Raw genomic sequence first — 27,269 nt, forward strand, 5'->3', positions numbered from 1 at the left:
CACAATAAACTGTGGAAAATTCTGAAAGAAATGGGAATACCAGACCACTGGCCTGCCTCTTGAGAAATCTGTATGCAGGTCAGGAAGCAACAGTTAGAACTGGACATGGAACAACAGACTGGTTCCAAATCAGGAAAGGAGGACGTCAAGGCTGTATATTGTCACCCTGCTTATTTAACTTATATGCAGAGTACATCATGAGAAACGCTGGGCTGGAAGAAGCACACGCTGGAATCAAGATTGCTGAGAGAAATATCAATAACCTCAGATATGCAGATGACACCACCCTTATGGCAGAAAGCAAAGAAAAACTAAAGAGCATCTTGATGAAAGTTAAAGAGGAGAGTGAAAAAGCTGGCTTAAAACTCAACATTCAGAAAACGAAGATCATGGCATCTGGTCCCATCACTTCATAGCAAATAGATGGGGAAACAGTTGAAACAGTGACAGACTTTATTTTGGGGGGGCTCCAAAATTACTGCAGATGGTGACTACAGCCATGAAATTAAAAGATGCTTGCTCCTTGGAAGAAAGTTATGACCAACCTAGACAGTATATTAAAAAGCAGAGACATTGCCAACAAAGTTCTGTCTAGTCAAAACTTTGGTTTTTCCAGTAGTCATGTATGGATGTGAGAGTTGGACTATAAAGAAAGCTGAGCGCCAAAGAATTGATGCTTTTGAACTGTGGTGTTGGAGGAGACTCTTGAGAGTCCCTTGGACTGCAAGGAGATCCAGTCAGTCCATCCTAAAGGAAATCAGTCCTGAATATTCATTGGAAGGACTAATGCTGAAGCTGAAATTTCAATACTTTGGCCACCTGATGCAAAGAACTGACTCATTTGAAAAGAACCTGATGCTGGGAAAGATTGAGGGCAGGAGGAGAAGGGGACGACAGAGGATGAGATGGTTGGATGGCATCACCGACTCTATGGACATGAGTTTGAGCAAACTCTAGGAGTTGGTGATGGACAGGGAGGCCTGATGTGCTGAAGTCCATGGGGTTGCAAAGAGTTGGACATGACTGAGCAACTGATCTGAAAAACAACTGAAACCAGGATAAAAAGCTTTGGAATAATCACAGCTGATCCTTAGTAAAAATGCAATTCAAAATGATGGGTATTAGGAGGCTCAAGAGGAAGGAGATATATATGTATATACTTATAGCCGATTTGCATTGTAGTATAGCAGAAACCAACACAACATTGTAAAGCAATTATCCTCCAACTAAAACCAAAGAAAAAAAATTTAAATAATTGGAATTATTAGATAGGAGTCTGCTATGAGGGATGGTTAACTTGCGTTAGGCATCAGTCTGTTTTACAGAGAAATCAGGGTGCTTTGGTTACACCAGCCAATTAGGTTTAATGGAAAATAACTTGAAAAAGCTCATATTTCTTTCTCTTTCATTTCTGGTTTCCACTCATCTATGCCCATGACATTTCTGTTTCAGATAATTTCAAAACTATGAAACATTCACTTTCAACTGATTTCACATTGAAGCCCAAGGTCAAGATTCATTCATCCAATTATTTATTGAGCTACAATTATGTACTAATTGCTATGTTAGGCACGATTTTTTTTTTTTTTTTTTTACAGCAAGACAACCATTTGGTGCAAATTTTCTAAAAGATCTTTACAGTCACTTTGCATTAACCAATGTGGTCTGAGCTATAGACCAAACTATAAGTTAATATTTTCTTATTTTGCTCTCTTGAAACCTATGATGATTTCAATGTTGCCACTACTAGAGGAAGCTCAACGGTAAAGCAGGTTAGGTGCTTGCCTCAGCCCTCACCTGTACACGAGCACCACTAGACACCATCAGCATTCCCCAGCCTGGCCTGAGAACACTTAGTATGTGAATGTTTTCCTGCTTCATCTACACAAGTGTGTACGAGTAAACTCTACTCACATCTTTTTAGCTTCTTTAAAGGAATCTTTCAATCTATAAAATATCTTAAAATACATGATAGCAATTTATTTCAACTTATTAGCTGGGACACTCATTTCTCACTCCAGGTGTTTCTTTCCATTTGGAAGGACATCTATTAGTGTAACACTCCTTCCTAGCTAGCTTCCCTCTATCTCTTCCCCATTCTACACTGTTAATTCTATTAAATACACAAGGTAGGTCCTCATGTGCAGAAGCCTGTACGTTTTCAGAGGTGATGACTGGGTATATAAACCCATGCATTTCTGAGATTAGGTATTAGAAAGCACACGGTTGTCCTACACCTAAGCCACATTCTTTGATATTAGCTTTATCAGTAATAAAGCTGATGTTCTGATCTCTATCTGCTATTCCTTTGATTACTTATCACTTGTTTCAGATCTTAGGCAGGGAAAAGAGGTAATTACACTTGCCAAAGTCCAATATAAATAAATGAACACATGTACAGCAGTTGGTAAAGCCCAAAGGACATCACTGGACAGCAAGAACAGATAGATAACCTATATGCTTGTCAGTATCCACCATAAACTGATATGGGGACCTATCAGACAGAGAAATTCGCCAGTCAGAACTCAGAAACACAACACCCTGATGGCAGAGCCATCCTTCACAAGCACACAGGCATGTGTCTCTTTATAAGAACAAGCTTTAAGAACTTTGTAATTACAATAGTTGACACGATGCTTTATAAGCAACACAGACAAATTTTTTTTTAATTTATTTTTAAACTTTACAATATTGTATTGGTTTTGCCAAATATCGAAATGAATCCACCACAGGTATACATGGTACAGCCATGACAAAAAAAAAAAAAAAAAAAAAATGTCCATGAGATGGAAAGAATAAGGACTGACAATATGACTCAGATTATACAAAAAAGAAAAAAAAAAAACACAGTAGTCATGTACAGATGTGAGAGTTGGACCATAAACAAGGCTCAGCAATGAAGAATTGATGCGTTCAAACTGTGGTGTTGGAGAAGACTCTTCAGAGTCCCTTGGAAAGCAAGGAGATCAAACCAGCCAATCCTAAAGGAAATCAGTCCTGAATATTCATTGGAAGGACTGATGCTGAAGCTGAAGCTCCAGTATTTTGGCTACCTGATGTGAAGAGCTGACTTGTTAGAAAAAACTCTGATCCTGGGAAAGATGGAGGGCAAAAGAAGAAGAGGGCGACAGAGGATGAGATGGTTGGCTGGCATCATCGACTTAATGAACCTGAGTTTGAGCAAACTCTGGGAGCTAGTAAGGACAGGGAAGCCTGGCGTGCTGCAGTTCATGGGTTTGCAAAGAGCTGGACACAATTTAACAACTGAGCAACAACAACAATGCAAAAAGATAATAGCTGGTATTCTTAAATACTTCAGGTTGCTCTGGCTTAGGGCTAATTTCCATCAGTTAACAGGAAGAAGGAAACCTGGATTCTAGTGCTTGCTTGGATGCTCACCCACTGTCTTGATTTTCAGCATGTAAACAAAACAACAAAGTCTCTATCTCATGTTGCTTAAATTTTATCAGAGGGGAAGACAGAGAATGAACAAATGTTAGGTGGTGATAAATGCTATGAAGAAAATAAAACAGGATAAATGGGAAAGAGGGCAATGGTTATGATTTGGAATGCTATATTATATACAGAAGGTGGTCAAGGATAACCTCACAATGAAAGAGATATTTGAGCAGAGATTTGAAGGCAGTGAGCATGCAAATATTAATAGCAGGAGAAAGAGCAGAGCAAACAACAGCATTAAAGTTGCTAAGATGAGACTGCTTGTCAAACTTGAACAGTAAAAATGGGAATGTATTGGAGTATAGCAAGCAGAAGGAGAGATGAGGTCAGAAAAGTAGGCAGGAGCTAGTTTACTTGAGCTTATAGTCCACAGAAAGGGTTTCAATTTCACTCCAAATGAGATGGTAAGCCACTGGACTGTCAGCCTTGCCATCTTCTAGCAACTTAGAGATGGGCAGCTACTCAGGCTGGTTGAGGTTCATTTATCCTCCTACCCTTCCTCAAGCAGGAATTTGAATCTTAAGCAGAGTGACTAGAATGGCACCTGGGCCAGATACTCAGTCTTTCTTGTTCCCTGGGCTCCACCCAGCACTCCCTTGGCTCCTGCCGGGTTCTCCAGTCTACCTGTGAGCTCTTTAAAGTTCTTCTAATAGATTGCATTTTCTGTTGGTATACAAAAAGTTGTTTCTTTGCTCACTATGAGCGATGGCTAACTTTCTACTGCTCTTGAGGGGCTTACAGGTAAGTCTCCATTTCCCAGCCTCCCTTGAGGTAGCTGTGGCCAGATGGCAGCCAAGTCATGGAGTTCTAGTCAATGGAAAGTGAGCCCTAGTAATGTATACCATTTCTAAGCTAAGATCTCCCAGGAGTGATCCTCTAGTTTTTCCCATGCACAGCTTGAAGCATGGCAACCTTAAATGCCACGTACTGAAGAAACCAGAGCTATAAGAGCTAGGGTGCCTCAGCCCCTCAGTCACTGCTTGGAGGAGAGCTGCCTAGCCAGGAATACCTGCAGTGTACTTTTAACTGAGCTTAAGAGAAACTTTTATTACACTAAGTCACTGACATCTGGTTTGTTACAGTAGCCAGGGCTATCTTATCTAATACCTCTTGTCTAAACCCTAACTACACCTCTCAGTCATCATTAAACATCTCACTCCAACATTAAACATCTGTACTGCTTGGCACAGAAAATATTTTTTGAGATATACAGAAATATAAAGTTAATTTTTATTATGTAAGTAAATGAAAATACTCTTGTCATTAAAAATTAATCTAACATTGATAGACAAAAAGTCTCCCATAACTACCACAAAACCCCTATTCCAGTCCTATAACCAGAGATAATGTAGTTACTCAGTAACATTTTGCAAATAAAAAAATTAAACAAAAACTGAGCCTAGTAAAATAAATAGTGGAAATTTCGCTTTTAAATTCTAACAAGTACTCATACTGTGCAAAGTAATGGGAATCTTAGAAGAGTAAGAGAATGTCTACCTGCTATGGGAGGTGTTACAGGACATGTCAGAACAATGAAATTACAGACGTCACTCATCTGCCCAGCGTTAACAGAGTAATCTGAATTTTGGAGAGAGTAATCAATTTATAAAAACTTAAGGAGTATCTACCCAGTCAGAGTCTGGCCAAGAGCTGGGGGTTATATCTCAACTGAACAAACTACAGGCAGACATCCATCTGGATCCCCCAAAGAGAAACATAAAAACTCACCCACTAAACTCCCCATTATTTTAGAAAACAAAGGGCAAAAGATGCCAGGTCTAGAGAACCAAAATCAATGACCTATGGTGTGACAGGGCTAGTTCACAGCTCAGTGACTACTTCAGAGCAGAACGTGGGCAAGTCAACTGTTTGTGGTCTTGGGAGCTCCTCAAGGGTGGGAGTTCCTGAGTGGCACCACTGACATTTTGGGGGTACATGTTGGGGTGGGGGGCTAGCCTGTGTGCTGAGGATGTTTAGCAGTATCCCTGGCCTCTACCTACTAGATGCCAATAGAATCCCACCTCTAGTTTCGACAACCAAAAATGTCTTCAGAATTACACTAGTTGAGGATCACTGGTATAGGCAGACCTAAGAGTGAAATAGAAAATAAATAATCAACTACAGGCAACATTAACCTTGGCTGAGGATATAAAGGAAAAAACCATGGAGGTGAAGAACATTCCATATTCTGGGATTCCCAGCTGAGGAGTTACATACAGGCTTAGCTCTTTAGCACTAGAATTCTTCAACAGCTACTGAGTATTAGCACAGAACAGAAACTGTGCCCCACCAGCCACGGCTGTCAAATTCCTGTGAGGGTTGAGTGGTGGTTACTAAGAGACAGAGCACTTCATCTGAATAGAATATGTCAGGCTGAGATCTTTTTAAAATAAACCAGTGAGTCAGGACAGACTTCTCCCCTGCTGTTTGGCAGACATTTTTTTTTTTTTTAACTACAATTATAACTCCATAAAAGCACAGAGGATGAGGGCTAATTGGTCCAATAAGTAGGAGAAAGCTGATCACGTTTCCTCATTTTCTTAGTTATCCTTCTGAATTTTTTCTTAAGTTTGCAACAGAGAAAGAACCATCAGATTGTGGCCTTGAAAATAAAAGTAATATATGTAAAAATAAAACTCAGCTCCTCTATTAGATGAAATGAGGGTTTGTCCACAGGCCTAGCATATAATGGCAATATTTTTCTTTTCTCTGTTGTTTTTTTAAAAGGAAATAACAGTAATAAAATACACAAAAGCCTCACTCCAGCAGATGCTAGTGAGAGACATTACTTTGCCAACAAAGGTCTGTCTAGTCAAAGCTATGGCTTTTCTGGTAGTCATGTATGGATGTGAGAGTTAGACCATAAATAGAGTGCCGAAGAACTTATGCTTTTGAACTGTGGTGTGGGAGAAGACTCTTAAGAGTCCCTTGGACTGCAAGGAGATCAAACCAGTCCATCCTAAAGGAAATTAACCCTGAATATTCATTGGAAGGACTGATGCTGAAGCTGAAGCTCCAGTACTTTGGATTGGATGCAAAGAACTGACTCATTGGAAAAGACTCTGACACTGGGAAAGACTGAAGGCAGGAGGAGAAGGGGACGACAGAGAATGAGATGGTTGGATGGCATCACCAACTCCATGGAGATGAGTGTGAGCAAGCTCCGGGAGTTGGTGATAGACAGGGAAGCCTGGCATGGTGCAGTCCATGGGGTACAAAGAGTCAGACACAACTGAGCGACTGAACTGAACTGAAGTGAGATGAGTAGGGCTAGGTGAAAATCCTCCCAGCTCTGGAGATTCCAGGGGAGGAGACTTCTGCCCGTGTCAGCAGAGAGGCTTTGCGGCCAGTGGGCTGGCTGTCCTGGGGCTATGTGGATGAATCTCACAGAGCTACACCCCCAGAGGCATATGGAGGGCGCCCTCCACCCATGGACAGACCATCACAGACAGTATTGTGTGCTTACCTATAGTGAAAGTCGCTCAGTCGTGTCCAGCTCTTTGCGACCCCTTGGACTATACAGTCTATGGAACTCTCCAGGCCACAATACTGGAGTGGGTAGCCTATCTCTTCACCAGGGGATCTTCCCAACCCAGGGATTGAATCCAGGTCTCCTGCACTGCAGGTAGATTCTTTACCAGCTGAGCCACCAGGGAATCAGAGGGATACAAGAGGGAAGAGGGAGAGAAGCCAGACCAGAACACTCTGACTCAGCGACAACCAAACACCTCCTCTTTAATTCCCAAGGGCTCCTCCATGGACTTTTGACCTAGTCCCCAAACTAATGCTGCCAATAATTCCTCAAGGAAAATTAATCCATGACATTACAGTTAAGGACAAATCTTTAGACATTTTCTGCTAGTTTCTGCAAGTGTGATATTAGGGAGTCTTTTGTGCACAAAGAAAATGTTTAGAAAAATTTTCAATCTCCATTTTTCTTTATTCTCAAATCAATGATCTATAAATACTGTGTGGGATGCTTTACCTGTTTTAAAAATGCATTTTTAATCTCCCTCTCCAATGCAGCCCTAACACTAGAGAATTGCAATCTGAAAGATTCATCTCTCGAGAACACAGTTTACGAAGTCTGCTCATAAAATCTACATTGATAACTTTGTGTCTCTCCTTTTTAAGTTTCCAAGCAATTATCTGGGCATTCTACATTCTTACACTCTTCTCCTTTTAGTGGTTATCACACTTTAATAGGTTTCTCTTGTGAAACCTATATGCAGGTCAGGAAGCAACAGTTAGAACTGGACATGGAACAACAGACTGGTTCCAAACAGGAAAAGGAGTACGTCAAGGCTGCATATTGTCACCCTGGTTATTTACCTTATATGCAGAGTACATCATGAGAAATGCTGGGCTGGAAGAAGCACAAGCTGGAACCAAGATTGCCGGGAGAAATCTCAATAACCTCAGGTATGCAGATGACACCACGCTGGAAGTGAAGAGGAACTAAAAAACCTCTTAATGAAAGTAAAAGAGGAGAGTGAAAAAGTTGGCTTAAAACTCGACATTCAGAAAACGAAGATGATGGCATCCGGTCCCATCACTTCATGGTAAATAGATGGGGAAACAGTGGAAACAGTGTCAGACTTTATTTTCTTGGGCTCCAAAATCACTGCAGATGATGACTGCAGCCATGAAATTAAAAGATGCTTACTGCTTGGAAGGAAAGTTATGACCAACCTAGATAGCATATTCAAAAGCAGAGACATTACTTTGCCAACAAAGGTCCGTCTAGTCAAGGCTATGGTTTTTCCAGTGGTCATGTATGGATGTGAAAGTTGGACTGTGAGGAAAGCTGAGCGCTGAAGAATTGATGCTTTTGAACTGTGGTGTTGGAGAAGACTCTTGAGAGTCCCTTGGACTGCAAGGAGATCCAACCAGTCCATTCTAAAGGAGATCAGTCCTGGGTGTTCTTTGGAAGGAATGATGCTGAAGCTAAAACTCCAGTACTTTGGCCACTCATTGGAAAAGACTCTGATGCTGGCAGGGATTGAGGGCAGGAGGAGAAGGGGACGACAGAGGATGAGATGGCTGGATGGCATCACTGACTCGATGGACATGAGTCTGAGTGAACTCCGGGAGTTGGTGATGGACAGGGAGGCCTGGCGTGCTGCAATTCATGGGGTCGCAAAGAGTCGGACACGACTGAGCGACTGAACTGAACTGAACACTTTAATATACTCTGTCATGTTAGGTTGGCGGTAGGGTACCTGGTTCCTAGAAAGTGGAAAACAGACCAGCAGCAGCCTGTTGAGAACTAGGAGGTGAAGACCTATCTGATAGTCTCATCATCAGGCTCAAACACCACCACTAGGAAGAAAAAAGGAGCCTTTTATATACCACAAAATGAAGATGATAAGACCAACACCATATACAGAGTGAGTGAGTGAGCGAGTGAAGTCGCTCAGTCGTGTCCGACTCTTTGCGACCCCATAGACTATAGCCTACCAGGCTCCTCCGTCCACGGTATTTCCCAGGCAAGAGTACTGGAGTGGGTTGCCATTTCCTTCTCCAATACAGAGTGAAGTAAGTCAGAAAAACAAATATTCTATATTAACATATATATATGGAATCTAGAAAAATGGTACTGATGAGTCTATTTGCAAGACAGGAATAGAGATGAAGACGCAGAGAATGAACTTGTAGACACAGGGGGCAGAGAGGGTGGGGCGAAACGAGAGTAGCATTGGCATCTATATACTACCACGTGTGAAATAGGTAGCTAGGGGGAAGTTGCTGGACATTAGAGGGAGTCCAGCCCAGCGCTCTGTGATGACCCAGAAGAGTGGGGCAGGGCGGGAGGTGGGAGGGAGGTTCAGGAGGGAGGGGGCTGTGTATACCTGTGGCTGACTCACATCGATGTATGGCAGAAACCAACACAACACTGTAAAGCAATTATCCTCCAATTAAAAAGAAAAAACCAACTCCGTAAAAGCAAGTCTCTCAAATTTCAGAGGGAAAAAGAAAGATATTGAATACAATTCGTATTGATACATATTCTACATTCTCACAAGAGAATGAAAGTGGAAAATGCAAACGTCTTAGGATTACATGGAAAATGATTTTGACCTTGAGGACCGCTCTGAAACGGACCGCGCTTTGAGAACCACTGTCACCGAGCCTCCTAGCTAATGGTTAAGCGAGCATTCCACCACAGGCTATAACACTTTACCCAACACCGTGTCATTGAACATTTACTGTTTCCGAGTCTCCGCCATTACAAAAGAAGCCACAACAAACATCCTTATAGACAGCCCTGACTGCACATTCGCTTCCTTAGTATTAACACCACAGGAAGTAGAATTTAAGGATCAAAACCAGTTTTTTTTTAGACTTTTTATACACATTGTCAGTGTTCCCTCCAGAGAGGTTTATTAATTTGCATCCCTATCAACACTGCAGACCATGTGAATCCCATCCTGAGGGCTGTTTTTAGAAAATCAAAATGTGACTGAGCTGGCTGTTCGCGAGCTCCCTCTTAGATGAAATGTAATACTTGAGATTTCTTGGAATTCTCTGCTCACAGAGTACTTCTCTGATGATTCTACTGCGGTGTTATTTACTGCCACTTTGAATTAGTACGTTAGTATTCCCATGTGATACTTCCACTTGACAACAGGTTTCTTGAGACAGAAGCCATGCCTCATTATCACAGAATACACCACAGGGCCACACACATGGGGAAGAGACAGTAGTGGGCAATCGTGGAAAGAACGTTTTTCACCTCAGCAGACAGACCTGGGTTTAATCGTGGCCTCCCCACTTACTAGCTGTGCGAACTGGGGCAAATGACTTCCCTGTCCTTCCCTGAGCTTGAAGGTCATCATGGTAACAGGGAGACTAACATGCACTTCGTAAGGCAGCTGTGTTGCAATGCTATGTGTAAAACACATTATACCACACTAGGCAAATAACAAATGTGCCATTCGTTTGTTCTCTTCCTTTCCCTTTCCAATGCTGAATTAACCTTGTGAAATCCGAACTCCGAGGATCCGCAAATTCACTTTGATTTCTGAACAAGGCTATACTTCAGACAGACAGACGGCATCTCGTTAACAGTGATTACCTCTGGAAAGTGTAGCTAAGCAAAACTGACGAGCTTTCTCATTATTCCCCCCTGCATCACTCAATCGTCACTCTCTCAGTCAGTCAGCACCTAGAAGTGTGTACTGTGTGTTCCAAAGACAGATTACACCCAGTCCCTAAACAAAACAGAAATGTAAAAGGAAACCCTTTTTAGTGCCAGAATGCTACTTCTCTGATCACACCAAAACCTGAATTTGGAGAAAAGCCATTCACAAACTTATGCTGAAAGAGCTAGGCCAACTGTGCATCTCGGTGAGTGCGGGGACGTCACCCCAAGACCTCCTCTGGTTCAAAGCTGACACTTACTGCAGTGGGGCTTTAGGACCGGGATATTTTAATGTGGCCTTGAAATGGATCCAAATACGAACAAGAAAGCTGTGACGTTTTATGATAACCTGATCAAGGAAATTGAGAAAAGACCCTGGTGAGATAGGTGCAGTCCACGTTGAAGTTCACTCCTGGTTTTACCTCAAAATTTAAACAAAGCACAAGTCAAGGAGAGTTATTTGCGCATCTGGGCGTGCACCCTAACTAAGGTGTGGGGTGAGGAGTGTTCTCTGGGGAATAGCATTGCTAGAGATGGCAGTACGAACCCAAGAAAATACTCAAGCCAAGAGGTCCTGACAAGTTATATGAAGGGAGGGAAGGGGAACTGACACTTGTTCACACTCTGCTCTGTTCCAGGCCCATGTGATTTCCCTGTGCATTCATATTCTCATTCACCCCATCCCCACACACATATACATTGTGCAGAGTCTGAGGCTCAAAGAGGTCAAGTGGTTCTCAGCAGTATATTCTGGAGAACTGTGCATGCTCGGGCATTAACAACTTCAAGGGAGACACAGAGAAACTCTGAGGCTCTGATGCTTGAGGTCAAACTGAGATTGTTTAGGAACTTTTCATACCAGTACCTGAATGCTGCTGCTGCTGCTGCTAAGTTGCTTCAGTCGTGTCTGACTCTGTGTGACCCCATAGACAGCAGCCCACCAGGCTCCCCTGTCCCTGGGATTCTCCAGGCAAGAATACTGGAGTGGGTTGCCATTTCCTTCTCCAATACATGCATGCATGCTAAGTCACTTCAGTCGTGTCCGACTCTATGCAACCCTATGGAGAGCAGCCCTCCAGGCTCCTCTGTCCACAGGATTCTCCAGGTAAGAATCCTGGAGTGGGTTGCCACTTCCTTCTCCCAGTACCTGAATGGTATATGCTAAAGTTGGTGTTAGTTCATCACAAACCTCTCTTCAGGCCTATAACTCTATGTTAGTAGACCTTAAAATATAGGCAATGGGAAGACACGTGGATAGGAAGGATTATTACCCTTAGATCTGAGATGGGTTTTAAAAAAATATGCTGGGGTCATGATACACCAATGGCAGCTTTGGGTTTCAGTAGCATGGCTATCAATATTCAAAGGTGTCCTGATGGTGAGAAAAAAGTATTTCTGGGACTGTGGGTCATGACTGCAGCTTTACAGGTTTTTCTGACTAGCCCTGAGAAAACAGCACATGTGTAGCGAAGGTCTGTAGGGGGACAAGGCTGTTAGAAGTGTTAAGAAGAGGTGAGGGACTATGCATGTTAAGAAGCAAATGCCCTCATTCTAGCTTAAATAGATGGTTTATCTTTAGGAAACAGAGATGTCTCATGAAATCACAGGGCAGGCAGGAGAGGTGTCCAGGCCTCACAGGGAAGAGGAAAAAGGAAAGCCACCAGGAACAAGGAAACTCCTTGTATTTCTGTCTCTCTGTGTGTGTCTCCCTCCCCATTAGCACAGCTGCTTCTGTTTCTCTTGCACATGGCTCAACACAGCTGCCACCAAATGGCACCTGCAGTTCCAGAGTCTACGAAGTTATCCTGGAGTTCTTAATTCTTTGTAACAGACCATTCTTTCCCAAGGAGATTAAGAGATACACCAAAAGCAAAAGCAGAGGCTCCTGGCTTTCTGAAAATGTGTTTTATTGCTTCTCCCTCTTCCCATCTCTAGATTCCGAGGAACAAAGAGACAGGGATGGAAAAAGTGACGTGATTTCACCTCTGGCTGTTGGCCTAGCCTGCTTTGAAGAAGGACGGAGCCCTCATGGGTAACAAACAGGTTCAAACAACTTTCACTCTCTTATAGATGGGTAGAAACAAGGTGTGAAAGTGAAGTGCAAGCATTAGTCGCTCAGTTGTATCTGACTCTTTGCAATGCCATGGACTGTAGCCCACCAGGCTCCTCTGTCCATGGAATTCACCAGGCAAGAATATTAGAGTGGGTAGCCATTCCCTTCTCCACAGGATCGTCCCAACCCAGGGATCAAACCCAGGTCTCCTGCATTGCAGGCAGATTCTTTAAAATCTAAGCCACCAGAGAAGCACAGATTGGAAACAATATTGTACTCACAGAATTCTGAGCCAGTCATTCCTTGTGGGTGCTCTATTTTGGGTGGATTGTTTTAAGGTTTTAGAAACTCATTTGGGTGATCCTGTATTCAGAGACCTAGCCTTCCTCTCTGTAAAGGGTCTCCTCAAAATCCATTCTCCATACAGAAGTCCTTCTTCAGCCACAGTTTCCCTTTCTATGTTTCAGCTACCCACAGTCAGTGATGATCCAAAAATACCAAAAGGAAATTTCAGAATTGAGTTTCCAACCACATATCATTCAGAGCAGCATGATCAAATTTTGCAGCACCCTACTCCATCCCACCCAACACGGACATCGTTTGCTCCTGACACCCAACCACCAACATCACCCCAGCTCCATGACCCAGGGCCACCCAAAGCTGATGATGCTCCTTTTGACATAATGTCAGGTCTAAAGTAGTCTACATCACAGTGTCAGGTCATCTACATCCCTTTGTCTCATGTCACAGGCACTTTACCATCTCACAGGACCACAAGAAGAGTGAATGTAATACAGTAAGACACTTTGAGCTCGCCACCACGAGAGAGTCCATAAGCCCCCGCAAAAGATCCTGCGGGGCGCTGTGGAGACCCCTCGAGCCACAACTAAGACCTGAACAGCCAAATAAGGAAACACGCTTGTTTTTAAAAAAGGTATTTTGAGAAAAAGATCACATTCACACAACTTATTACAGTATATTGTTGTAACTGTTCTATTTGTGTTATTAGTTATTGTTGTTAATCTCTTACTGTGCCCAACTTGTAAATTAAACTTTACTGTACATATGTGTATATTGGAAAAAACATAGCATGTAATAGGGTTCAGTACTATCTGTGATTTCAGGGAACCACTGGGAGTCCTGCAAAAGATCTGTGTATAAGAGTGGACTACTGTATTCTGGATCCCTGCCCCGACAGATAGCTTTATTTATTTAGCATTAAATACCTTTTTTTTTTTTCTGCATACCATCCCAGACACCAAATTATGCTCAGCAATTTGGACAGCTTACAAATGTAAATTAAAAACTTTCTTTTTGACTAATAGAAAAATAAACTAATAATCTTCAAAAACATAACAATCAATATTCTATGACAAAATATTATTTAAAAGATCAAAATAACATCTAATAGACCTCCAAAAAGGTTGAGACCTGTCTTCAAACCCTTCAAAAACTAGCTAAACAGAATCCATGTCTCCATTTCTAAATTACCAGAAAAGAGAATCTGACATTACTTGAGTCTCATTTCTCCCCCTGACCAGGGTCAGAGTAGCCCAACTTGTGAGTCAGAACACAATTGTCCAGAGGAGGACTGACCTAGAAGTCAGTCCTTCTAAATTAATTAGAAGGCAATTAATTTTCTGATAATAGTAAACAGTTAACAGATTTTAATAGGGCTTTGAGACCCCAAAGTATAGATACCAAGGTATCAAGATAGGCCATGCTAAGAACTAAATGAAAGAAGTGTTTGTATTTATCATAAAATGGAAAGTTAAAGCTGGAATACACAGGGGTAGTCAGATGCAGCTGATATTTAATGGAAAAGGTCAGGTCAGTTCAGTTCAGTTGCTCAGTCGTGTTCAACTCTTTACGAACCCATGGACTGCAGCACGCCAGGCCTCCCTGTCCATCATCAACTCCCGGAGTTTACTCAAACTCATGCCCATTGAGTTAGCGATGTCATCCAACCATCTCATTCTCTGTTGTCCCCTTCTCCACCCGCCTTCAATCTTTCCCAGCATCAGGGTCTTTTCAAATGAGTCAGCTCTTCGCATCGGGTGGCCAAAGTATTTCAGCTTCAACATGAGTCCTTCCAATGAATATTCAGGACTGATTTCCCTTAGGATGGATTCTATACAGTCAGCAAAAACAAGCCCGGGAGCTGACTGTGGCTTGGATAATGAACTCCTTATTGCCAAATTCAGACTTAAATTGAAGAAAGTAGGGAAAACCACAAGACCGTTCAGGTATGACCTAAATCAAATCCCTAATGATTATACAGTGGAAGTGAGAAATAGATTTAAGGGACTAGGTCTGACAGAGTAACTGATGAACTATGGACAGAGGTTCATGACACTGTACAGAAGACAGGGATCAAGACCATCCCCAAGAAAAAAGAAATGCCGAGGTGAGAGCTGGGGCCATATAGAGCTGCTGGGATGGAAGCAGCAACAGTACAAACCATGCCATCTAGTGCCCAACGGTAATGACAAGTGCTTCCTTACCAGGAAACTGTTTTAAAACAAACAACAGCTTTATTGTGATAAAACTCACGTACCATACAATTCAACCACTTAAAGTGTGTAATTCACTGGTTTTTAGTATATTCACAGAGTTGTGCAACCATAACCACTATCAAGTTTAAACATTTACATTACTTTAAAATTAACCCCACATCCCTTAAGTCCTCCTATGATTCCTCCCTGATCTCCCTCTATGGAACCGCTAACCTACTTTCTATCTCCAAAGATTTGCCTATTCTGGACATTTCACATAAATGGAAATATACAATCTGTGATCCTTTGTGTCTGCCTCCTTTCACATAGCATACTGTTTTCAGAGTTTATTGTTTCATGTTTTATAAAAAAATCAGTATTTTATTCCTTTTTATGGTTGAATAACATTCCATTGATGAATATACCACATTTTATTCATTCAATAGTTGAACATTTCAGGTATTTGCACTTTTTGACCATTATGAATACTGTTGCTAGGAGCACTTGGGTACAAGTTTTTATGTGGACATATGTGTTCTCTTCATATTTATCTAGAAGTGGAATTGCTGGGTCATACGGTAACTCTATGTGTAATTGTTTGAGGAATTGCCAGATGGTTTTCCAAAGCAGTTGCACAATGTTGCATTATGTATTTTGCAACAGTAGTATATGGGGATTATGATTTTTCCATATTCTCACCAACACTTGTTATTATATGTCTTTTTGATTACAGTCACCCTAGCAAATTTGGAAAACTCATCAGTGGCCACAGGACTGGAAAAGGTCAGTTTTCATTCCAATCCCAAAGAAAGGCAAGCCAAAGAATGCTCAAACTACCGCACAATTGGACTCATCTCACACGCTAGTAAAGTAATGCTTAAAATTCTCCAAGCCAGGCTTCAGCAATACGTGAACCATGAACTTACAGATGTTCAAGCTGGTTTTAGAAAAGGCAGAAAACCAGAGATCAAATTGCCAACATCCACTGGACCATTGAAAAAGCAAGAGTTCCAGAAAAACATCTATTTCTGATATATTGCCTATGCCAAAGCCTTTGACTGTGTGGATCACAATAAACTGTGGAAAATTCTGAAAGAGATGGAAATACCAGACCACCTGACCTGCCTCTTGAGAAACCTGTATGCAGGTCAGGAAGCAGCAGTTAGAATTGGACATGAAACAACAGACTGGTTCCAAATAGGAAAAGGAGTACATCAAAGTTGTATATTGTCACCCTGCTTATTTAACTTATACACAGAGTATATCATGAGAAACGCTGAGCTGGAGGAAGTACAAGCTGGAATCAAGATTGCTGGGAGTAATATCAATAACCTCAGATATGGCAGAAAGTGAAGAGGAACTAAAAAGCCTCTTGATGAAAGTGAAAGAGGAGAGTGAAAAAGTTGGCTTAAAACTCAACATTCAGAAAACGAAGATCATGGCATCTGGTCCCATCACTTCATGGCAAATAGATGGGGAAACAGTGGCTGACTTTTATTTTTCTGGGCTCCAAAATCACTGCAAATAGTGACTGCAGCCATGAAATTAAAAGACGCTTACTGCTTGGAAGGAAAGTTATGACCAACCTAGATAGCATATTGAAAAGCAGAGACATTACTTTGCCAACAAAGGTCCGTCTAGTCAAGGCTATGTTTTTTCCAGTGGTCATGTATGGATGTGAGAGTTGGAGTATAAAGAAAGCTGAGCGCCAAAGAATTGATGCTTTTGAACTATGGTGTTGGAGAGTCCCTTGGACTGCAAGGAGGTCCAACCAGTCCATCCTAAAGGAGATCAGTCCTGGGTGTTCATTGGAAGGACTGATGTTGAAGCTGAAACTCCAATCCTTTGGCCACCTGATGCGAAGAGCTGACTCATTTGAAAAGTCCCTGATGCTGGGAAAGATTGAGGGCAGGAGCAAAAGGGGACAACAGAGGATGAGATGGTTGGATGACATCACCGACTCGATGGACATGGGTTTGGGTGGACTCTGGGAGTTGGTGATAGACAGGGAGGAATGGCATGCTGCAGTTCATGGGATTGCAAAGAAACAACAGAGCAACTGAACTAAACTGAAGCAGGTATGAAGTAGTACCTTATTGTGGTTCTGATTTATATTTCCCTGATAGCTAATGATGGTGAGCATCTTTCCATGTGCTTATTGGACATGTATATATCTTCCTTGGAGAACTGTTGATTCAGATCCTTTGCCCATTTTTAAGATGGATTATTTGTCTTTTTTATAATTATGTTGTATAGTTCACTGGATCAGTTTTAAGGCATGGTTTTATAGGTCGTTCCTGACTACCTAAACCTACTTTTCCACAGTTCTCATTATTCTGTGAGCTACCAATATTCTTCGAATAAAACCATTTTCTCCTTAAATCTGTCACAGGTAGTTTCTATTGCAACTGAAAACCCTGACTGACAGACTCTGGAACCCAAAGCAGCACCTTCACCTAGAGAAAATCACTTACTTAAGGCTCTGCTCACGTAAGGCATTTGCTCAGTGGCAGTATTGTTACTAAAGCTTGGGTTTCTGAATTCATGATTTTAAATTCTTAAACTATGCAAACTCAGTTCCACAGCAATTTAGGGGATTGACAAGTGGAAACTTTAGCAGGCTGAGCAGCAAGTAGGAACTGGAGCAAAGAGAAAGAGAATAACCTTAAGAAGTGGCTGCCATTTCTTGCCATTTTCCTCCAAGATAAAGTAGGTTGTTGACTATTGTAAGTTATTCAGATGATAAGGCCCTGACAGATGCTGGCAGTCCTCTGCCTTGGTCCTGCATCTCCCTGTCAACAATCTAGGTTGCTATCCAGGGATTCCATGAGGATTTTCCTTCAAAGCATCAATATGTAAATAAAATAAGACTCCTGATTCGATCAGCCTGAAACAGGAGGGAAGAGGGCAGGGCACAATCTTGAAAAGAATGACATAGCCCTTGAAGATGCAACATAAACTGGTTATACCCAACTAGGTCCAAGATGGAGAAAGATTCGACTCCCAGTAGATCTTGAGCCTCATTATATGCTCGTTGTAATACATTAACACATTAAATGACACACTCATCAATGCCATGGCAGTTTCAAGGCTGACCATAAAAGGCCAAAGGGTGGATGGTGGCCCAAATCCTGGAAATCTCCATCCCTTCTCCAAGATAGCTAGAATAATCCTCCCACTCATTAGCCTATGAAATTATCCAACCCCAAAAAACCAACCACCCCATATTTCACCTTTGAGATCCACTGCATTCTGTCTATGGACTGTGTATCTCTCTAAATGAATCTACTTCTTACCTATCACTTTGTGTCTCGATGAATTCCTTCTGTACTGAGACAAAGAACCTGAACTTCAGCAAATCCTGAGACCAAATGTGTGATCTCAACGAAAGACAGGGGTTCAAATCCCAATCTGAGTTTTGGCTGTGTTTGAGTCCCGACCCACATGTTCAAGCCCCAATGTGAGTTGCACAGTTTCAGGCCAAGTGAACTACACATTTGGTTATCAGGCAATTTTAGTTCAGATATCAACACTGCTAATTCTGTGCATGCTTTCCCCCCACCCCCGTGCCTCTCTTGTATCCTGACGCTAAGGAGTCAAGGAAGTAAGAGTATGGCTCCCTCTCAGGGCCGGGAGTTTGGAGAAAGCTGCCTTCTGCACCTGTCCCCCCAGCTCTCCCCTCTGAGCAGGACAGACAGGGGCACAGCCACAGTGCCAGTCTGCCTGCAGTGCCCTCTCACTCCTCTTCAAGTGCTCTCCTTCCCCTTCCTGGTCCCCTCTTCTCTCAGCAGGGTCTCTGAGATTCTACATTTGAAGGGACTTTTCCCGAAGGGAATTCAATCTAAAATAGATGCTGATAGGTTTAAACTATCAACTTTCTCAAAGACATTTGCATTTCTACACCATTAACCTCTCCTATTGACTTTCATCTTCCAAATTCAAAGCCCACTCTTAGTTCTCATTCTCCATGGCCCTGTTTGGGCACCTAAGAACAAGATGCTCCACACCTAAGTGGTATCCATCTGAGAGGAGGAAACCTGAGATCCTGGAGTAAAACAGTTTGTTGTGCAAACCCCTCGCCTAACCACCATTTCTTAAGCATCTACTGTGTGCCTGACACTTTGCTCGAGCTGCTGGGGATGCAGCAGAGAAGAGAAGCAAGACCCTGCCCTCATGCAGTCTCCACTCTAGCGGGAGCAAAACCCAGTAACCACACAAAAACATACCATTCAGACAGTGATAGTGCCGTGAAGAGGAATGTGAAACAGTGAACGGAGGGATAGCAAAAGATGGGAAGACAGCCCGCTGGGCAGGCTGTCCAGCGTGCAAGCCTCTTGAAGAAAGTGGCATTTGTGCTGAAATGGATTTGGGGAAGAAGGGTCCCAGGAAGAGAAAACAGCAAGTTCCAGGAGGCAGGAACAGGCTTAGCACAGCACACAGGAGGTTCAGAAAGAAGCCAGCGTGGCTGGAATGCAGTGAACATAGAGGAAGGGTACAGGATGAGCCAATAAGTAAGCAGGTCAGGTAGGGCCTTGGAAGCTATGGGGTTCCAAGAGAGGTTATCTTGCCCCAAGTCACATGGTTGATAAATGGCAGGGCCAGAATATAAACCAGGTCTTTTCAATCATATCAAGTGTTTTTGCATTGTAATCTGGGTTATGCCCAAAATGGTGCTGGATGAAGAGAGAAGTTACTGAAGTCCTTCATGGAGATCCCAAAACTCTAAGAAGAGACAGACTGTTGTCTCACTCTCTTTCCTCATTCTCTCTTGAAAAAAAGAAAAAGAAACTAGATATGAAAAATTCAGAGTGTATCATGCTAAATCAAATACAAATTCTGTCTTTTAAACAGAGAATCTGAATTTTATAGATATTACAAGTAAACATCTATTGAACATTTATCATATGATCCCATAGAGCATGCAGCAAAGTTATTTTGGTGTTGCTATGTTTGACCTTATGAAAATTCAAGCACACAGTATTGCCTAACATCTATTTTTAAACGTTAAGTCCTACTCTCCCTATTACATAGTAGGAAACTTAATATAGCTGAGGTGCTAGTTAGGATTAGCTACTACATAGATTATCTGGAACTTTCATGCTTTGCTTATAAAAGGAGAAATAAATTGAAATAAATATTTTTAAAAGTAAATTTATACACTAATAAAAAAAGAAATTAGCTAATACAAACAGATGTGTGTACAGTCTTGAGATGAGCACTGAACTCATGAGAGTTCCAGCACTGCCTCTGCCAATAGACTAGGGTCATAATCCTAGTATACTTATTAGCCATCTGACGTTGGGTAAATTACTCAAGATTCCCTTTTCTTGTCCATCAAATGGGGGTGAAAACAGTACCTCTATCATAGAGCTACTGTGGAAATAACCCAAACTAACAAGTGACCATGCGTGGAATAGACTATCTATTCCTTGAGTTGATGTTGGTTTCCGTTCCTTCTCTGGGTCTCTTGTTTACTCATCAGAAGCATAAACAGGTCAGGGAAATGGTGCTAAAGTCCTGTCTAGCCTAAGTATCATCAGCAGCCAGGCTTTCCTGCAATATGTGGACCACAGGGCAATGACACCTTCTGCTGTAGGCAGATAGAGAAGTTGCTAGCAAGATGACTGGGAGACTGACAGAAAACTCCTACAGAAACGAGCAAGGAGGCTTCAGAGACTAGGACTTGAAGGACCAGTATCCTATCAGAATCCTGCCTCTGCTCTCCAGGTCCAATTCATTTTACCAACACATTCACTTCAACTAAGTACTTGTGAAATTACTTGTTTAACATCTGCCCTCTCCAGAGACTAACTTCTAAAGGTTAGGAACTCTGTCTTCTTCACTCTGCCAGTTGTTGTCATTGTTGTTGTTGTTCAGTCACTAAGTCATGTCTCACTCTTTGTACCCATGGACTGCAGCTCGCCAGGCTTCCTGGGGCTTCACTACCTCCCTGAGTTTGCTCAGATATGAGTTTTCTCAGATTCATGTCCATTGAGTCAGTGATACCATCCAACCATCTCATCCTCTGTCGTCCCCTTCTTCTCCTGCCCTCAATCTTTCCCAGCATCAGGGTCTTTTCCAATGAGCCAGTTCTTCACATCAGGTGGCCAAAGTATTGGAGTTTCAGCTTCAGCATCAGTCCTTCCAATGAATATTCAGTGTTGTTTTCCTTTAGGATCAACTGGTTTGATCTCCTTGCCGTCCAAGGGACTCTAAAGAATCTTCTCCAACACCATTCCAGGTCTAATTTACTTTGCTTTGCACACAATAGGCCCTCAAAAATTATTTGTTGAATGAATGAGCCTTTTCTTATAGTAGATACATTTCTGAAATTCAAGGTGCCTCAAATTTGGCAAAACTACACTGTGGCATTGCGCCTCCTGCATCCATTTTGTTCCAAGTGGCCTGAAGGGGCCTTAAACTGATAACAACCTCTTCATGCAAGAACATACCCTGGAGACAGTCCTCAGAGTAAATTTCTGATATTACTTTCCCAACAGTTCTTGTGTTCTATCATCACCCCCTCCTTCCAGGGCCTTCTCCTTTATGCACACCTTTAAAAAGACCCCTGTGAAGTTAACCAAAGTCCCACTCATTTTGGTTTAAATTGACAGCTCCAACCTTAGCCCAAGAACCCACACCATTCTATTCATAGACCTAATAAAGGCATGTATCTCAGATTCTGCCTCTCTCTCTACCTTGACCTCCCCATGTGGTCTCTTGAGGTATGCCATGTACTTCCTCCATGACTTGATTTCTCTTGCAGTTTTTTGCTGAACTGCTGCTCACCATCCAGCACTCTATGTTCCTCTTAATAAATGTCAATTTTACAAATTCATAATAGGAGGAAATTAATTTCATTTACAACTGAACGATTTTAAGTGCCCTAGTGAACTCAGCCAATAAGAAGAAATTTGTGATCAATGAAACTTTGGGTTTAGCTGCGTATTTTTTTTTTTTGTAAAGAGAAGTTTACCCAAACTAAGAAAACATAGTAGTGGCTCCATGAGAGGGCTTTGAGTGTTTAGAGTTCGGCAGCATCAATTAATCTTCCCATATATCTTAGACTTGATCAGACCAGGACATGGAATTTCGGAACTGAGTACATTCCAGTTGCCTTAAGAGGACTTTACTCTGGGCAAAGAGTAAAGCCTATTCTTATCTGTCCATCTATGATCTGGCTCAAAGGTTAGTCTAGGGGAGGTTTCCCAACAAGTCACAAAAGGGGGAAATGATAACCACAGACATCCTAATTGAACAATCCTTGGTACTTATCACTGTCCCCTCCAAGCTATTTATTTCCAGAGTCCCTGGCTATTGTCAATTGAAAAATGAATGGTCAGCAAGTAATGAAAGTCTATTTAATCTAACAGGTTCAACATCCCAACTAAATGTGCTTCTTGAAGGAGTCTGGATGACTTGCATTCACCTACTCATCCATCCATTCACTCATTTATTCATAATGTTAACTTATTAATTCAACAAATATTCCCAGTCCTGAAGAGCCTAAGTGATTCTGGATGAAAAAAAGAAAGCTGAGACAGAGCAGGAATTAGCACAAGAGCCAAAACCAGGAACTAAAGGATATGTAATCACATATTGTGTCTGGAATATCTTTCTACCTAGCTTCAGGTTCACCTGGGCAGAATCATTCTACATCTCATTTTAAGAAGAATATATGTCTTTGCTGCTGCTGCTAAGTCGCTTCAGTCGTGTCCGACTCTGTGCAACCCCAGAGACGGCAGCCCACCAGGCTCCCCTGTCCCTGGGATTCTCCAGGCAAGAACACTGGAGTGGGTTGCCATTTCCTTCTCCAATGCGTGAAAGTGAAAAGTGAAAAGTGAAAGTGAAGTTGCTCAGTTGTGTCCGACTCTTAGCGACCCCATGGACTGCAGCCTACCAGGCTCCTCCACCCAGGGGATTTTCCAGGCAAGAGGACTGGAGTGGGGTGCCATTGCCTTCATTTGTTAATGCCCTTAGTGTAGTGCTTATGACATTATGTTGGAATTAACTGCTGCTTCTCACCAGGCTGTGAGCTTCTTTGGAAGGAACTGTGCCATCCAATCACGTAGGTCCCTCATGCCTATCACAGGGTCAAGCATATAGAATTTGTTATCAATGAACAGTTCTCTGGATTCCCAGCGAAGTTAGTGGGTTTCTAGGTATTATCCAGCTCATTCTTGTCCAGTATGGTATCCACTAGCCATCTGCGGCTCCTGATCACTTGAAATGTCACTCTGGGGTTGGGGGAGTTGGAGGGGCAAGAATTGAGATGTGTGATAAATGTAAAACACAAATTTCAAGACTTTGCATACAAAAAAATAAATTATCCCATTAAGAGTTTTTATATTGATTACATGTTGAAACGATAATACTTTGGATATTGAGTTAAATAAATATTAAAATTAATTTCACCTTTTTCTTTTTACTTTTTAATATAAATTTAAATTTAAATTTTTAAATTATACATGTAGTTCACATTATAGTGATTTTATTATCCAATAGAAATATTGGATTCTCTAAGTTTTGGAGTAGGAAGGAAGGGAGATTTGGTTACACTGTCTGAAATGAGTCAAGGCTTTCATTGAGCCTATGTTCAGAATATGTCAGGAAGATAAGACACCTTTTATTTGTTTCGGGAAAGTTCTATCAGTTAATGCGCTACATTTTAGTAGGTTTGCTGTTTCAAAGGAAAAGAAAAATCCAGCTCTTTCTGTAGTCCCCTATATTAAGTCAAAGTCTCACCAAGGGCATGTAATACTCGTGCAGCCAACACTTAAATAGCTCTTCAATTCCTGGCTTCAAGAGCCTCTGTTTTATCTTCTCTCCTCCCTCAGTCTCTGGCATCCTAAGCAGTCACCCGTCCCGTCTCAGCCCTTTCCACTGACCTCAAAAGAGGGCTGTCTCAAATAACACCCTTGTCAAAACACCTAGGTAAGCACAGCAGTGGGAGACATCATATAAATAGATACATGGCAACAGAGTGCTCCACACCGATAAAACCATTTATAAACTCACCTCACCTTCCGATAGGGTTGTTTCTTATAATGATTAATTCAACATAAATGTCACTAATAATTTTAATTCTATCAGCTTTGCAGACCTTTTTAAACAGGCACTAAGCTTCCCTGGTAGCTCAGATGGTAAAGCGTTTGCCTACAATGCAGGAGACCCAGGTTCGATCCCTGGGTTGGGAAGACCCCCTGGAGAAGGAAATGGCAACCCACTCCAGTATTGCCTGGAGAATTCCATGGACCGAGGAGCCTGGTGGGCTACAGTCCATGGGGTTGCAAAGAGTCAGACACGACTGAGCAACTTCACTTCACTTCACTTCAAGCTGCAAATGAAGGTAATTTTTAAGTTTTTGGTACTGCTACAACAAAAATCCTTTGTGCTTAAATACAGAAATTAAAACTGACCAACAGAAAAGATTCAAAACAAAAATTCTGAAAAATGTCCAAGTGATCTGTGAAAGTGTTAGTCACTTAGTCGTGTCCAATTCTTTGTGACCCCATGGAATGTAGCGTGCTAGGTTCCTCTGTCCATGAGATTTCCCAGGCTAGAATACTGGAGTAGGTTGCCATCCCCTTCTCCAGGGGATCTTCCTGATCCAGGGATCAAACCTGGGTCTCCTGCATTGCAGGCGGATTCTTTACCATCTGAGCCACAAGGGAAGCCCCAGTGATCTGTGAGAAAGACCAAAAGCCAGGCTTCATCAGACTACAGTCAGAAAAATACAAAAATCATGAATGTCTATTTACATATATCCCTCCACACTGGAGACCATAAACTTCGAACATTTAGTATAGCATGTGGCACACAGCAGGTGTTCAGTGAGTATATGAATATACAGAGATGCTTACTATTTAATGGGATAATGCCCTCCCTATGTTCTTCTTTTCTGAACCCTGAGTGGTATGGTAGGCAGAACCCAGCTTCCCATATTACTCAGAACAAAATCTGAAGACCTTACCACGGTCTACAAAGCCCTACATGATTTGCAACCCCACCACCTTTTAGACTCATTTCCCATTGAAGTGAAGTGAAGTGAAGTGAAGTGAAGTGAAGTCGCTCAGTTGTGTCCGACTCTTTGCGACCCCATGGACTATAGCCTACCAGGCTCCTCAGTCCACAGAATTTCCCAGGCAAGAGTACTGGAGTGGGTTGCCATTTCCTTCTCAGGGGATCTTCCCAACCCAGGGATCGAACCCAGGTCTCCTGCACTGCAGGCAGATGCTTTACCGTCTGAGCCACCAGGGAAGCCCATTTCCCATTACTCTCCCCATATATATCTGCCCCGGCAACCTGACCTCCCTGTGTTCCTCAAACAAGCCACAAAGATTCCTGCCCCAGCATCCTTGCACCAGCTCTCCTCTTTGACTAGAATACTCATTCTTCAGTCTCTACTCAAACGTCACCTCCTCACAGAGGCTTTCTTCACCACCTGATCCAAAACAGCGTAAGCCTTCTCTGCTGTATTTGTCCTCCTATCACTTAATGCCACCTGATTTACTACATATTTTGTAGTAAATGCTTATTTGTCTCCCCAACCTGGAAAGCCACTCCCAGGAAGGCAGGGACTTACTTGGTTCCTTTTGTTCACTACTGTATCCTCTGTAAGTGCCTGGTGCATAGTAGGAGTTCAATACATAGTCATTGAATGAATAAACAAATGAACACTGGAGTCCAGACACCTGGATCTAGTCCTAATTCTGAGGCTAAAAAGTTGTGTGATTTCAAACAAATATCCCCTGACACTCAGTTTCTGAGTGTAAAAGGGTTGGTTGGGAAAAGATGTTTGTATAGCCTCTCCTAGCTCTAAAATCCTGCAGGTTTTATAGAGATGCTTTTAACATACAAATTTTGTATGAAGTTTTAGCAATATGAAAATCTTTTTCTAACACCCACAATCAATGAGCCCTCTGGGCAGTTCATTATGATTTGAAGATGCTGCTCCGAAGGCCCGGGATGAAGCCTTTCCCGATCCCTGTAGGCAAGACAGACCCCAGGACTTCCCACCTACTCTGAGGTATTTTATACAGACCTTTCCTTCTTTAAATTTCATTTAACAGTTAATGACATAATTATGTTCATCTGTTTCTCCACCTAGAATGTGACTATCTTGAGGACAGTAACGGAATTTTAGTAATGTTTGTATCCCCATCATGGTCCATGGCTATAAGTAGGCATTCCATGAATGTTTAGCGAATGAATGAATACAGGAAAGCCAAGTGGAATAGGGCCATTTCTTATACTGAAACTAGAGATATCTTTCTCCCCTCATTGATGAATGGTGGAGAGAAGGTAGCTTTACTGCCAATAATGATTCATCTGAAGGGATGTAAGAAACTACAACTTACTGGGAACTTACTAAAGGCAAAGCACTCTTACACATGTCCATATAGTTTATTTAATTCTATGACAACTTTATGAATTAGGAATTATCACTAATTACCCCTTTGCATACATCTGTAAAATTATACTGTTTTACAGATGAGAAGTACGGTGCTCAGAGAGGATAGAGAATTTGCCCATGATGGAATGGCAAAACGGAGTTTCCACTCAGGCTTCTCCCTGCCAACAATATTCGTATCACTGAATGATACATCAGAAAGATAACTCTCTGGTCCAATATAAGTACTGGTGTGTGTAATGGTTTTCTTTTTTTACTTTAAAATTAAAGGTGATTCCCTCCCCCCACCCCCAGGATTCAAAGGTGGCTATAGATAATTCTATATATTATTCCTGGAAGGACAAAGAAAAGATACACAATCAGATGATGCTTTGTATCTTTCAAATTTTAAAAAATGAAGTTTTTTTTTCTGATAATAAAATGCACTATCTGTTCATTAGAGAAACAACAAAAAATACAGGTAAAAACAAAAGTTTAGTTGACATTATCTCATCACTCAGAGACAACCACTACTAACTTTTTTTAACCTTAAGGTTAATAAGTTACCATAACCTTTATTATGCTATTTATTATGTTAACCTTTACTAACCCTTTAAGCCTTTTTCCAATACATGATGTACTTTATAGTGAGATTCTAAATTATACAAAATTTTTTTCAGATTCAATATACGCACTTGCCATAACGTTAAAACTCTTCATAAGTAA

At 41.8% G+C, this 27,269-nt stretch overlaps 1 protein-coding gene and 1 non-coding gene across 3 annotated transcripts in view; one reads left to right on the plus strand and one right to left on the minus strand.

The window, feature by feature from the left end:
* The window catches only part of CMYA5 (cardiomyopathy associated 5), a 99,238-nt gene that overhangs the window by 68,609 nt on the left and 3,360 nt on the right, over positions 1–27,269 (minus strand). The window lies entirely within an intron of this gene.
* Positions 24,277–24,348, plus strand: TRNAC-ACA. Its single transcript has one exon. It is a non-coding gene; the product is annotated as a tRNA-Cys (tRNA).

The sequence above is a fragment of the Bubalus bubalis genome, chromosome 11, assembly GCF_019923935.1.
Source record: "Bubalus bubalis isolate 160015118507 breed Murrah chromosome 11, NDDB_SH_1, whole genome shotgun sequence".
Lineage (NCBI taxonomy): Eukaryota > Metazoa > Chordata > Mammalia > Artiodactyla > Bovidae > Bubalus > Bubalus bubalis.